The sequence below is a fragment of the Siphateles boraxobius genome, unplaced genomic scaffold (assembly GCF_051911475.1).
Source record: "Siphateles boraxobius isolate OS27281-9 unplaced genomic scaffold, OSU_SipBor_1 9, whole genome shotgun sequence".
Classification (NCBI taxonomy): domain Eukaryota; kingdom Metazoa; phylum Chordata; class Actinopteri; order Cypriniformes; family Leuciscidae; genus Siphateles; species Siphateles boraxobius.
In genome coordinates, this window is record NW_027509219.1 from 11,639,690 (window position 1) to 11,654,726 (window position 15,037).

The window sequence follows — 15,037 nt, forward strand, 5'->3', positions numbered from 1 at the left end:
GATATCTATGGGAGAAAGAGATGGAGACGGGTGCAGTACCTTACTGAGCAATTCTGGAGTAGATGGAAAAAGGAGTATCTCCACAACATTGCTACTAGACAATGCTGGCATGCTCCAAAAAGGAACTTTCAGATTGGTGATGTTGTCATGGATACGGATGAGAACCTTCCAAGGAATGTATGGAGACTAGGTCGGATCATAGACACTGTAACTAGCCAAGATGGGTTAGTAAGGAAAGTCACATTGACACTTGGTGACAAAACACTGAACAAGAAAGGAGAACGATTGAACAAGGTCTCAGTAGTAGAGAGGCCAGCTCAGAAGTTGGTCTTATTATTGGAATCGGAGTGAACACCTCTTCAAAAGGACTTTACGTGGTAACACACACAAAGGTCTTTATAAGTGAAAAGTGATATAACTTATGCTTGAAAATTATGCATGTTGATATTACATTTATAATTTGGTGGGAGTGTAACAGACTTTGATGTGTTAATTCTTCTAATTTGTTTTTATATACTTTTTTGATAGTCCTGTTAGTTTAAATTAGGTTTAGGTAATGTATTTAGGTCTTATTAAGGAGGGACTTTTATTTTGACGGGTTTTGTGGTCTACGGGGCTAAACGGGTAAAAGGAAGTGAGGGGAGAGCACGCGGTTGATAGAAGGAAAGTAAAGGGAGTGCACGCAGTTGTAGGAGTTGTGCAGGCTATTAATGTTTAACGGTGATAAGCACCCCCCGGAAAAGGCATAAGGTCTGTATTAACATTTGTTTATGGTTTATTGTTATTTATGTATTTTGCTATATGTTATTGGTAGTGTAACGGAGAGAGAGTTTGTACGAGTCGTTAATGCAAGCTTTTGTATTTCCTTTGTTCAGCTCTTACGGTGATTTACGAGGTGATATTTGCAGTGAAAACGGACTCAATAAACTTCATCAACATCAGTAAAGTTTTGTCCGTCATTCGGGAGGGGTCTGCTACACATAGAATTTGCATGTCTAGTGTGTTTTAACAAGAACTGCAGTATGTCAGAAAAGGAAATGAAGACTAACATAAAGAAAAGAAAATTTTATAGAAAATGTACCCATTAAACTTGTTTTTAATTATTCAGTTTGGGCTTTGAACAAACTTCAAATGTGTTTATGACCACCAACTTCTAAAACAAATTTTACAAAAGTCTTTGTAAAGAAATGCTTGCTTATATGTAGCCTGGGAGCCGCTGTTGTGACGCCTGTACAAACGCTTCCAGTGTGAATACTCGCGCGCGTCTGCAGCTGCAGTGACGATGTAGTTGCGCTGACGTGCTGCTCACGCGCCGCTCATGCTTGCGGTGTGAAACGGCCATCACCCGTAAAATCCACTGGATCCGTCTACAGCACGGAACGTCAGCGTCGCGGATGCCGCAGCTAATCGCAGCCATTATAGTCAATGCTCTAAGGCCGGAGACACACTGGCTGCGTGGCGTGAGCGTGGCGTTTCGGTTGTGTGTCAGCTGCGTGGCGGCTGCGTCGCGTTTTCTGTGTCTTTGCACATCAGAAGCGTGTCTGACGCGGCGCTGCTGACACGCATCACCCTTGTTCGACATATATGGGAGAGAGTTGTGCAAACCCTATACTTCGTGTTAAGCATAAATATAAAGACACTGTCAGCACAGCAGTATTGACAGCAAATTAGACTACAGAATATGTCGTTCTGTATTGACAGGTGCAATATTTTAAAATTGATAATTAGGCCTATTTATTTATTTATTTTTAAATTAGGCCGATATTTATATCTAAATTTGTCAAAAATGTAATTTATTAATATGTATTCGTGTACAAAATAACAGTTAAACATCTTTTCCTATTCTATTTTGCCTGGAAACGCTTCCAACACGCTTGCGTGTCGCGTGAAAAATAGGCGTCGGTTCTATTTCTAGCATGCACGCGTTTTCCGCGCGGCTCATGTGTGCAAGCTCTAACCTGTTAACATGGGAGCCGAAATAAAAACGGACACGCCACGCAGCTGAGACGCTTACGCCACGCAGCCAGTGTGTCTCCGGCCTAAAGTCCACCAGCTGCGGACGCAGCGCGCCTCAAAAGCGTCCCAGAAGCGGCTCTCCGCTCCGCTTCGCTAAAGATAGGCGCCTAGTCTATTTTTGACGGATCCGCGTACAAGCCGCACCGTGAATACAAAATAAAAGTCAAAAAACACAATCAATTTCAAAATAAACACCCCTGTGGAGACTCCGCATCCCTACAGTTTGGACAACAATGCCTCTGATTGGATACCAAGTAGGAAATAACAACAGAAAAAACTAATAGAAAGAATACACTTAATTAAGTAACCCACTTACCCATTGTAGAAGCACAAACAGGAAAATTGAAGAAGAAAAAATCAATAAGGTAGCACAATTAACTGTCTGCTCCTGAGCCAAAAGAAGAAAAATGAACAACAAATAAACAACGCTCCGATTCTGAGGAAAAATGAATACGTCACCAACGCTCCGCTGCTGAAACGCGTCTGAGACACTTCCAGTGGACTTTGACGCCGAGCTAGGGACGCATCAAAAACGTGGCGCTGACGTTCCGCGCCGTAGACGGATCCAGTGGAGTTTAGGGGGAAGCCGAAACCCCCGCTTCACTGCTGCTCACGCAACGCTCCTGCTTGACGCTCACGCGCTGCTCCTGCTCGCGGTGTGAACGCACTCATTGATTAACATGCACGCCGAAAAAAATACGCGCTACTCACGCGCCGCTGACACTTGCGGTGTGAAACAGACGTTAAAGTCCACTCTAAAATGTGCAGTTTTATCATACAGCACAATGCCACAGATGTCTCAAGTTGTGAGTGAGCGTACAATTGGCATGCTGACTGCAGCAATGTCCACCAGAGCTATTGCCTGTGAATTGAATCTTCGTTTCTCTACCATAAGCTGTCCCCAAAGGCGTTTCGGAGAATTTGGCAGTACAGAGGTTGGTGGTATATCCAACTGGCCTCACAACCGCAGACCATGTGTAACCACACCAGCCCAGGACCTCCACATCCAGCATCTTCACCTCCAAAATCATCTGAGACCAGCCACCTGGACAGCTGCTTCAACAATCGGTTTGCATAACCAAAGAATTTCTGCACAAACTGTGAGAAACCGTCTCAGGGACGCTCATCTGCATGCTAGTCGTCCTCATCGGGGTCTCGACCTGACTGCAGTTTGTCGTCGTAACCGACTTGGGTGGGCAAATGCTCACATTCAATGGCATCTGGCACTTTGGAGAGGTGTTCTCTTCACGGATGGGCTGACAGCGCAGGGCAGATGGCAGGCAGCGTTTTTGGCTTTGTGTGGGTGGGCGGTTTGCTGATGTCAACGTTGTGGATCGAGTGGCCCATGGTGGCGGTGGGGTTGTGGTATGGGTATGCACAGAGATACCGTGATGAGAATCTGAGGCCTATTGTTGTGCCATTCAACCATGACCCATCACTTCATGTTGCAGCATGATAATGCGCGGCCCCATGTTGCAAGGATCTGTACACAATTCCTGGAAGCTGAAAACATCCCAGTTCTTGCATGGCCAGCATACTGACCGGACATGTCACTTATTGAGCATGTTTGGGATGCTCTGGATCGGCATATACAACAGCGTGTTCCAGGTCCTGCCAATATCGGCAACTTCGCACAACCATTGAAGAGGAGTGGACCAAAATTCCACAGGCCACAATCAACCTGATCAACTCTATGCGAAGAAGATAATTTTGCACTGCGTGAGGCAAATGGTGGTCACATCAGATACTGACTGGTCTGACACACACACAGTGTGTTCTCCTCTGGCCAAGAATGAACACTGTTTGAGGAAGCATTACGGGTCAGAAGACGAATTGGGATTGGAATATTCAAAATATTAAATCCAGTTCTATCTGGTTGAAGATCGGATTCATCACGCCAGTATGGAGACGGGATTGTTGAGGAACTGTGCCACTGGCTTTCTTGTCGATGAGGCCTTTGTCTTGACACAATCTCTGCTGGCAGAGAGTTCTGTCTATTATAGACAGAAAGTGTTTCACAGCTGAATATGTAAGAATAATACATTGCATGCATTTTTATAGAATCCGAATAGAATTACTGACTTTGATCACCTGTAATGTCAGCACACTGTTGGACTGCTAAACAAAATACTGTTTTGTATTTTACATCAAGTATTTCTGATCCTGGAAATTGTCTGAGCACAACGATCTAAGGATAAGATGGTGCAGTTTTGCTTGGAGTCAAGCTCATAAGCTCAGGCGCTGCTCTCTGAGTGTCTCCTACAGTATGTGTGTGTGTGTTCACACAAACACATGGGACAAATAAAAAGCTATTCAAACATCTCATTCCTGGAGTCTCAGCTAAAGCAGAGGAATCAAACATCAAGGACATATGGTGAAAAAACGAAGGGCAGCACTTGTTTTAAATGCAGTGCTCTGCTTACTAAAAAGGTGCAGTTTTGTTATCTATGGCAGGACTTGTTCCAAATTAATAGAGATATTTTATATTAAAAAGTGTAATTGATTAAAAAATCACATTATATTTTACAAAGGGTCCAGAAGTCTAAATTCACATGAAAATCTAGGATACAAAATGTGATGATGAGGATAATCTCACTCACTTAAAAGGCTAGACATCCAAAGCAACTTTAAGATTGATGTACACTGGATAAATATATAGGCTTGTTAATAATTTGTAGTTAGTACCGTCTCTATATTTAGTTTGAGTCTCCTTAACACTGCAACAAACAATGAATTGAGACATCAGTACATGCAACATTAAAACCAGCAAAATTACTGTTGAAGTAAGTGATATGGAAACAGAATAAAATATAAACAAACAAAAAGAAGATGGAAAAGAGAGAATACTGCAAGAGTGTTTTGAGAGAAATGGTTAGACAAATGAAAGACTGAGCATGACAGCATGAGCTCTCATCCATCCATCTCTTTCCAGTAAAGAGGGAAAATGAAAATCCATTCTATTCAGCTTAAACAGGTTAATATATGTGAATCTACTATTTCTGTTCCAACCAGGAGAAATATTTTAAAAATAAGATATGAGATTTGAGATACAGTATGAGATTTTCAGTAAGATATGAGATTTAAAATACAAGATAGGAGTTTTGAGATACAATTTGAGATGTCAGATATTTGAGATGCAAGACATTAGATTTCAGATAGTAGGCTAGATATAAAATACAAATTCAATATATATAATATGTAAGGCTTAATTTAATGCACGACGTGGAGGCAAATAACAATCCGACATGAAGCATTGACGAGTTAAAGCTGTTGTTTGCAGGAGGACTTAAAATGTTGGTTAGTTTCATCATCTACCACTCATTAGATCTAGCATTCTGTTACCAGACCATGAATGAGCTTTTAGAAGATAACCTAAGATATGAGATTTGAGATGTGACATTTAAGATATAAGACATGAGATATAAAATGAGATGTGAGATATGAAATGTAAATATGATATATAATATTTGGGATATATATTTTAGATATAAGAAATAAGGTTTGAGAGATGAAATTTAAGATATAGGATATATCTCATATTCGGCCCATGCTGGCGAACCTTTTACCCAGTGTGTGAAAACACCTTGCCACCCCATACATTTTTAAGATTCTGAAACAAACAAACAAACAAACTTTTATAATTTATTTTCACACACAATTTGTTGCTCCATCAATGTTCAATAAAAACATATGCATTTTTTCTGCAATCATATATGGGAGTAGTGAAAAGCACAATTTTTTTTAAGGTGTGCCTTTAGCCCCGTTGTAGCCTGTAATAGGCCTAGGCCTACACATTTCTATTTCAAATTGTTTCAAATAATTCACATTTGTATTTGGCATTTTATAAAATCCTCACTTCTCAAATTCACTTCTGCTTCTAGACAACAGATGATAAAAGTACTATTTCGCATTAAATAATAGGAAATCGCATACAGTATGCTGCGATTGTTCTGCAAATTCTTCTCTATCCACGTCCATAGCCCAATGTCCATGTGGAATATTGTCTCTGTGTAGCCTATGTTGTGTCTTGATACTCAATGCAGATTTAAGCCAAAAGTGTCCAGTGGATGTCCACTTTCCTGCAGAGTTTAGGTGTAACTTGAAGTTTAATTACAACTTGTAGGCTAAATGTTGAATTTTCTGAGCGCTCCGAATTATATCACGTGATCGCCGATTAATTTAGGCTTTGATAGTTGCCATGGAAAATAACAATCGTCTCGTAATTATTACGATATACAGCGTGAACGCAACTATCCGATCCTCCAACCCTGATCAATCACACCTGTACAAGCTAATCAAGGTCTACAAGATTAGTAAAGCAGGTGAGTTTCATCAGGGTTAGAGTTGCCCAGACATCATTGGATCTTTAAAAACTTATGCACTTTAAACCACTGTACTGCGTTTCTTGTGGGATTCAGCAGATGTTTTGATACAGTAACAGTTTTTCATAGTAGTTTTGTGTGCCAGCTCATCTTTCAGCAGAGTTCGTCGGGTCGAGAGGATGACAGCTCCCGCGTGCTACTCGTTGAGTGCTGTTTTATTGTGTCTGTGTGCATTTTTGAGCACAGCAGACGCTGGACTCGCAGGTGAGGCGATCTTTTAACTTCATTGCAAAGCTCAAAGAAATGCTTAAGTGCTTTACCAAATATGAGATGTAGCCTACACTTTACACCGTGCGATTGCAGCACGTGTTAGAAACTGATTGACACAGTTTTGGTAGGCTAAATTATAGCTTTCTAAGATATTTTGATTTCTGACAGCATAATGTTTTGTTGAGAAACTATCCAAAATAAAATTAACAACTTGGGACATTATTAATTTTGTACAGTCTACAATATTGTACGATTAGAGTAAATTGTACTACTACACAATGTGTAGGATATTGGACCTCAATAAAACGTTGGCAAAATAACTTCTAAGGATTTATAAGATGCTGTTTTTATAGTCCGTGTATATTTTACAAGCTAGATGGTTTTTGCTAGTTCTTTGTACTTTAAATGTCCCAAACATATGGTTAAACTCCCACAAGTTCTGGTATGAGCACTGAGCGTGTCCGTATGGCTCAGTGCCACCCCAAGCGTAAATGCAGATTTGTATTTTGCAGTTGATAACGTGACACACTGAACGTTGTAATCATAGCGGTGTGTTCGTACATGTAATTATGGAAGCTTGTTTATGCCATGAAGAAAAACGAAAAGGGTAGTGGCACCCTCTAATAGTTCTTAGAAAAAAAGGTCAATTGTGAGTCGCAGTTAGGATTTTTTTTTTGGGAATTAGACTTTCAGTATTCAGTGATAAGGTTTCTTTGTTACCTATCTGTATAACAGCAAAACCAAGAGAGTCCCTAAGTGAAAAATCTGGAGCAGGAAAGTGTGGCGATCTGTGTGCCTATGACCGTGACTGTCTGAACAATGAGAAATGCTGGAGCAATGGATCTGGACGTCAGTGTATGGCTACATCTACAGGTATTTGTTATTTGTTATATCATGTTATTAAATTAGTGTTTCCGTCAGCTTTCTAGTTTTTTCAGTTTGTCCTTTATAATTTTATCCCTCCAGTGAAGCCTGCCGACGAGCTGGCCGAGCCTCCAGTGCAGCCTGCCGACGAGCTGGCCGAGCCTCCAGTGCAGCCTGCCGACGAGCTGGCCGAGCCTCCAGTGCAGCCTGCAGACGAGCTGGCCGAGCCTCCAGTGAAGCCTGCCTTCGAACCGGCCGAGCCTCCAGTGAAGCCTGCCTTCGAACCGGCCGAGCCTCCAGTGAAGCCTGCCTTCGAACCGGCCGAGCCTCCAGTGAAGCCTGCCGCCGAACCACCCAAGACTCCAGTGAAGCCTGCCGCCGAACCACCCAAGACTCCAGTGAAGCCTGCCTTCGAACCGGCCGAGCCTCCAGTGAAGCCTGCCTTCGAACCGGCCGAGCCTCCAGTGAAGCCTGCCTTCGAACCGGCCGAGCCTCCAGTGAAGCCTGCCTTCGAACCGGCCGAGCCTCCAGTGAAGCCTGCCTTCGAACCGGCCGAGCCTCCAGTGAAGCCTGCCTTCGAACCGGCCGAGCCTCCAGTGAAGCCTGCCTTCAAACCGGCCGAGCCTCCAGTGAAGCCTGCCTTCAAACCGGCCGAGCCTCCAGTGAAGCCTGCCTTCAAACCGGCCGAGCCTCCAGTGAAGCCTGCCGCCGAACCACCCAAGACTCCAGTGAAGCCTGCCGCCGAACCACCCAAGACTCCAGTGACGCTTACTTCCAAACTATTCAAGCCTCAAATGAAGCCTGCCCCCAAGCCTCCAGTGAAGCTTGCCGCAGAACCCCCCAAGCCTCCAATGAAGCCTGCCCCCAAGCCTCCAGTGAGGCTTGCCGCAGAACCGCCCAAGCCTCCAATGAAGCCTGCCCCCAAGCCTCCAGTGAGGCTTGCCGCAGAACTGCCCAAGCCTCCAATGAAGCCTGCCCCCAAGCCTCTAGTGGCGCTTACTTCCAAACTGTTCAAGCCTCCAGTGAAGCTTCCCTCCAGTGAAGCCTACCACCCATGGCTCCAGTGACGCTTAACCAAACCGCCCCAGCCGGTTTTGCCTAACACGTAACCAACTGGAGTTGTTCTGATTAATTTAGTGCTTTATTCAAATTACATGGTTTCACCAAATAAATGTTTAAGACGCCTTTCTGTGTGGGATTTATTTTTTCCCATGAAAAAGTGTTTTATTGAAGTGTTTATTTTTGCCAGGGTTCCCCAAGAACCAAATGATCAACCTTTTGCTATGAAATGCCTGTTTCAATCCTCACCAGGAGTTTGGCAGCAAAAAGTTCAAAACAATTGTCAGCAAAAAACATGATTGAGAGGGGGAAGCTTTGAACTAAGCTACCAGAAATTAAATGTATGGTGATGCTGATGTGAGGAGATATGTAGCTATGTTGTCAAAAAGTAACGCTAAGTTACGTTGCTAGTAATTCACGTTTTAATGAATTCATGTAATTCAGGATTTTCATGCAGGTATGCTGTTAATTCCAGCCCCGGCTCATTCAATGGTTAATTCTATTAATCAGGAGCAGTTCTGTTAACATTGTGTATTTATCATTGTAAATGTTTCCATAACCTCAAAATGCAACACTTGTTTTTGCGCCCACTTTTCATGAGCTGAACTCAAGTCTAAGACTTTTTCAATGTACACAAAAGGCCAAATATTGTTCACAAATCAGTGTTAGTGAGCACTTTGCCGAGAAAATCCATCCACCTCATCACAGGTGTGGCATATCAAGATGCTGGTTAGATGGCATGATTATTGCACTGGTATGCCTTAGGCTGGCCACTATAAAAGTCCACTCTAAAATGTGCAGTTTTATCATACAGCACAATGCCACAGATGTCTCAAGTTGTGAGGGAGTGTGCAATGGCATGCTGACTGCAGGAATGTCCACCAGAGCCATTGCCTGTGAATTGAATCTTCGTTTCTCTACACTAAGCCGTCTCCAAAGGTGTTTCGGAGAATTTGGCAGTACAGAGGTTGCTGGTACATCCAACCGGCCTCACAATCGCAGACCATGTGTAACCACACCAGCCCAGGACCTCCACATCCAGCATCTTCACCTCCAAAATCATCTGAGACCAGCCACCTGGACAGCTGCTGCAACAATCGGTTTGCATAACCAAAGAATTTCTCCACAAACTGTGAGATACCGTCTCAGGGACACTCATCTGCATGCTAGTCATCCTCATTGGGGTCTTGACCTGACTGCCGTTTGTCGTCGTAACCGACTTGAGTGGGCAAATGCTCACATTCAATGGCGTCTGGCACTTTGGAGAGGTGTTCTCTTCATGGATGGGCTGACAGCCCAGGGCAGATGGCAGGCAGCGTGTATGGCTTTGTGTGGGTGGGCGGTTTGCTGATGTCAACGTTGTGGATCGAGTGGCCCATGGTGGCGGTGGGGTTGTGGTATGGGTATGCACAGAGATACCGTGACGAGAATCTGAGGCCTATTGTTGTGCCATTCATCCATGACCATCACTTCATGTTGCAGCAGGATAATGCACGGCCCCATGTTGCAAGGATCTGTACACAATTCCTGGATGCTGTAAACATCCCAGTTCTTGCATGGCCAGCATACTGACCGGACATGTCACCGACAGCGTGTTCCAGGTCCTGCCAATATCAGCAACTTCGCACAACCATGTGTGTTGTCCTCTGGCCAACGAATGAACACTGTTTGAAGAAGCATTACGGGTCAGATCGGATTCATCACGCCAGTATGGAGACGGGATTGTTGAGGAACTGTGCCACTGGCTTTCTTGTCGATGAGCCTTGACACAATCTCTGCTGGCAGAGAGTTCTGTCAATTTTAGACAGAAAGTGTTTCACAGCTGAATATGTAAGAATAATACATTGCATGCATTTTTATAGAATCCGAATAGAATTACTGACTTTGATCACCTGTAATGTCAGCACACTGTTGGACTGCTAAACAAAATACTGTTTTGTATTTTACATCAAGTATTTCTGGGGCCTCATTTATAAACGTTGCGTACTCACAAAAGAAGGCGTACGCCGCTCTCTACGCAATAATTGGTATTTATAAAAAGCAAACTTGACGGTAAAATGTGCGGTCCTTCACGCAAGCTCTGACCCAGGCGTACGCACAAAAACGGGTGAAATGAGAAATGGCGACACCGTCGGCAGATGGAAGAAACACGTGAAAGTGTGTGAAACTGTAGACCGTTGTGTAAAATAAATGGCAATACTGCCTCTCATAAATAAAACGAAGCTTCACAAAGCAAGTCTTACAATTAACAGCCTACACGAACACCCGTTTAATCGATCTGCAACAGAAATGCAAATTAACACATAGGGCCTATTTGCAAAAAGAAAAGTGAAATATGTTCTGCAATAATATTGGCATGTTATGCAATTCATCCTCATAAATAAGATGGTAAACAGAACGAAATAATGTACAAAACTGATATTCTCGCCAATGTGTCCGTCTGGCGGACCAGATATAGATGCAATTAGATAGTCAGTCAGATAGATAGATAGATAGATAGATTGATAGATTGATAGATTGATAGATTATTTGTCCACTGGGGAAAGTTGTTTTAGTAAAAATGTCTTCATCAGCTACGGAATCATGGTATTCATGCATATGCCATTAGTTTGTTTTATTTTAGATAAAATAACGTATGACGTATGTCTCAAACATTCAGAAAACTGCTAGAAATTACATTTGCGCTGAACTATTTCCCATTTCCAAGTAGATTATAACCGCAATTTTAATCTATTAAAATTAAATGGATGCAATTAAATGGATGGAAATAAAATGCCCCATCACAATGCGTAATGACGCACAATGGCTGATCTTGCGCTCTTAGAAGATGTGGAAAATGGAAGGATTCGGAGTGAACGCATCTTCAGACAGCAAGAAGACTTTCTGGCAAATGAGGCAAATGTCCGACCATTTCTTTTTTATTTCGGCCACAGTCCGATGTTGTGAGGCTACAGCATTTACGGCGTCTGCAACCATTTGCCCCTCAAGTGCCTTTTTGACATTAGTAATGCCCACACTGTGCCCTCCAAACAACATTTTTCTCCTCTTTTCCACTTCGCCACGATAACTTCTAATTCACATTGAGTGAAGTTACGTTTTTTTGATTTCCTCTCTGTGTTCACCATGCTTTCGCAATCGATGAATATTAACTTGTAGGCGTTTCACGGACTATTTATGGGCAACTATGGGCGTGACATGAAGCCGTAAAAGCTGCGCTATATTTAGAATTGGTTGTGATTTATTAAGGGAAAAATGCGTAGGATGTGCGTGCGCACGGTTTTATAAATCCGAATATTTCTGTGCGTACGCACGTCCTATGTTTCATTCGTACGCCACTTCTGACGCAAATCCTACGCAAAGTTTTATAAATGAGGCCCCTGATCCTGGAAATTGTCTGAGCACAACGATCTCAGGATAAGATGGTGCAGTTTTGCTTGGAGTCTAGCTCATAAGCTCAGGCGCTGCTCTCTGAGTGTCTCCTCTACAGTATGTGTGTGTGTTCATACAAACACATGGGACAAATAAAAAGCTATTCAAACATTTCATTCCTGGAGTCTCTAAAAGTGTTTCATTCCTGGAGTTTCATTCCTTTTAGTCCTTACTAAAAAGGTGCAGTTTTGTCGTCTATGGCAGGACTTGTTGCAATTTAATAGAGGTTTTTTACATTAAAAATTGTAATGATTAAAACATTTACATTATATTTTAAATAAGGTCCAGGGGCCTCATTCAGGTGTGGGGTCAGAAGTGGCGTACGAATGAAACATAGGACGTGCGTACGCACAGAATTATTCGGATTTATAAAACCGTGCGCACGCACATCCTACGCATTTTTCCCTTAATAAATCACAACCAATTCTAAATATAGCGCAGCTTTTACGGCTTCATGTCACGCCCATAGTTGCCCATAAATAGTCCGTGAAACGCCCACAAGTTAATATTCATCGATTGCGAAAGCATGGTGAACACAGAGAGGAAATCAAAAAAACGTAACTTCACTCAATGTGAATTAGAAGTTATCGTGGGGAAGTGGAAAAGAGGAGAAAAATGTTGTTTGGAGGGCACAGTGTGGGCATTACTAATGTCAAAAAGGCACTTGAGTGGCAAATGGTTGCAGACGCCGTAAATGCTGTAGCCTCACAACATCGGACTGTGGCCGAAATAAAAAAGAAATGGTCGGACATTTGCCTCATTTGCCAGCAAGTCTTTTGCTGTCTGAAGATGCGTTCACTCCGAATCCTTCCATTTTCCACATCTTCTAAGAGCGCAAGATCAGCCATTGTGCGTCATTACGCATTGTGATGGGGCATTTTATTTCCATCCATTTAATTGCATCCATTTAATTTTAATAGATTAAAATTGCGGTTATAATCTACTTGGAAATGGGAAATAGTTCAGCGCAAATGTAATTTCTAGCAGTTTTCTGAATGTTTGAGACATACGTCATACGTTATTTTATCTAAAATAAAACAAACTAATGGCATATGCATGAATACCATGATTCCGTAGCTGATGAAGACATTTTTGCTAAAACAACTTTCCCCAGTGGACAAATAATCTATCTATCTATCTATCTATCTATCTATCTATCTATCTATCTATCTATCTATCTATCTATCTATCTATCTATCTATCTATCTATCTATCTATCTATCTCCCTAATTATCTATCTGTCTATCTGACTGACTATCTAATTGCATCTATATCTGCTCCGCCAGACGGACACATTGGCGAGAATATCAGTTTTGTACATTATTTCGTTCTGTTTACCATCTTATTTATGAGGATGAATTGTATAACATGCCAATATTATTGCAGAACATATTTCACTTTTCTTTTTGCAAATAGGCCCTATGTGTTAATTTGCATTTCTGTTACAGATCGATTAAACGGGTGTTCGTGTAGGCTGTTAATTGTAAGACTTGCTTTGTGAAGCTTCGTTTTATTTATGAGAGGCAGTATTGCCATTTATTTTACACAACGGTCTACAGTTTCACACACTTTCACGTGTTTCTTCCATCTGCCGACGGTGTCGCCATTTCTCATTTCACCCGTTTTTGTGCGTACGCCTGGGTCAGAGCTTGCGTGAAGGACCGCACATTTTACCGTCAAGTTTGCTTTTTATAAATACCAATTATTGCGTAGAGAGCGGCGTACGGCTTCTTTTGTGCGTGGGCAACGTTTATAAATGAGGCCCCAGAAGTCTAAATTCACATGAAAATCTGGGATACAAAATTTGATGGATGAGGATCTCCATCACTCACTTAAAAGGCTAGATATACAAAGCAACATTAAGATTGATGTACACTGGATAAATATATAGGCTTGTTAATAATTTGTAGTTAGTAGCATCTCTATATTTAGTTTGAGTTTCCTTAAGACTGCAACAAACAATGAACTGAGACATCAGTACATGCAACTTTAAAACCAGCAAAATTAGTGTTGAAGTAAGTGAGATGGAAACAGAATAAAATATAAACAAACAAAAAAGAAAATGGAAAAGAGAGAATGTGTTTTGGGAGAAATGGTAAGACAAATGAAAGACTGAGCATGACAGCATGAGCTCTCATCCATCCATCTCTTTCCAGTACAGAGGGAAAATGAAAATCCATTCCATTCAGCTTAAACAGGTCAATATATGTGAATCTGCTATTTCTGTTCCAACCAGGAGAAAGATTTAAAAAATAAGATATGAGATTTGAAATACAGTATGAGATATATAGTAAGATATTGAGATACTGAGATTTAATAGACAAGATATGAGTTTTGAGATATAAAATTTGAGATTTGAGATACAAGAAAATAAAATATTTGATATATATATAATATGTAAGGCATAATTTAATGCACAACATGGAGGCAAAGAAATATCCGACATGAAGAATTGACGAGTTAAAGCTGATGTTTGCAGGAAGAGTTAAAATCTTGGTTAGCTTCATCATCTACGACTCATTAGATTTAGCATTAGCATTCTGTTACTAGATCATGAATGAGCTTTAAGATATAAGATATGAGATTTCAGATAGCCTAATTATATGAAATTTGATATATGAGATTTAAGATACAGTTGTGGTCAGAATGAATGGCACCCCCTGGTAAATATGATCAAAAATGCCCATAAAAAATAAATCTGCATTGTTTATCCTTTTGATCTTTCATTCACATTATGAAATAAATGTTTTTCCTCCAAAACCACAATTATTGGCACCCCTCGAAGTTTTTACGAATAAAATATCTCTGCAGCATATTCCCATTGATATTTACCATTTTTTTCTTTTTTAGCACACCAGGGTGACTAGGAACATGAAATTGTCTAGCTATGACTTCTTGTTTCACAGGAGTTTAAATATGAGGAAACACAAAGGCTAAATTCCCTTATTCATCCATCACAATGAGTAAAACCAAAGAATATAGTTCTGATGTGCATCAAAAGATTGTTAAGCATCACAAAATATAAAGTGGCTGTAATAAAATAGCTAAAGAATTGAAAATCCCCATTTTGACCATCA

The 15,037-nt window shown here is 41.4% G+C and overlaps 1 protein-coding gene and 1 long non-coding RNA gene across 2 annotated transcripts in view; one reads left to right on the top strand and one right to left on the bottom strand.

Moving 5' to 3' along the window:
• Window positions 1-15,037, bottom strand: part of LOC143732106 (transmembrane protein 132C) — a 383,833-nt gene that overhangs the window by 167,986 nt on the left and 200,810 nt on the right. The gene's annotated exons all lie outside the window — the stretch shown is intronic.
• Window positions 6,366-15,037, top strand: part of LOC143732113 (uncharacterized) — a 38,601-nt gene continuing 29,929 nt past the window's right edge. Inside the window, exons 1-2 of the long non-coding RNA XR_013201050.1 lie at window positions 6,366-6,602; window positions 7,344-7,481. This is a non-coding gene — a long non-coding RNA (uncharacterized LOC143732113). The remainder of the gene's footprint in view (window positions 6,603-7,343; window positions 7,482-15,037) is intronic.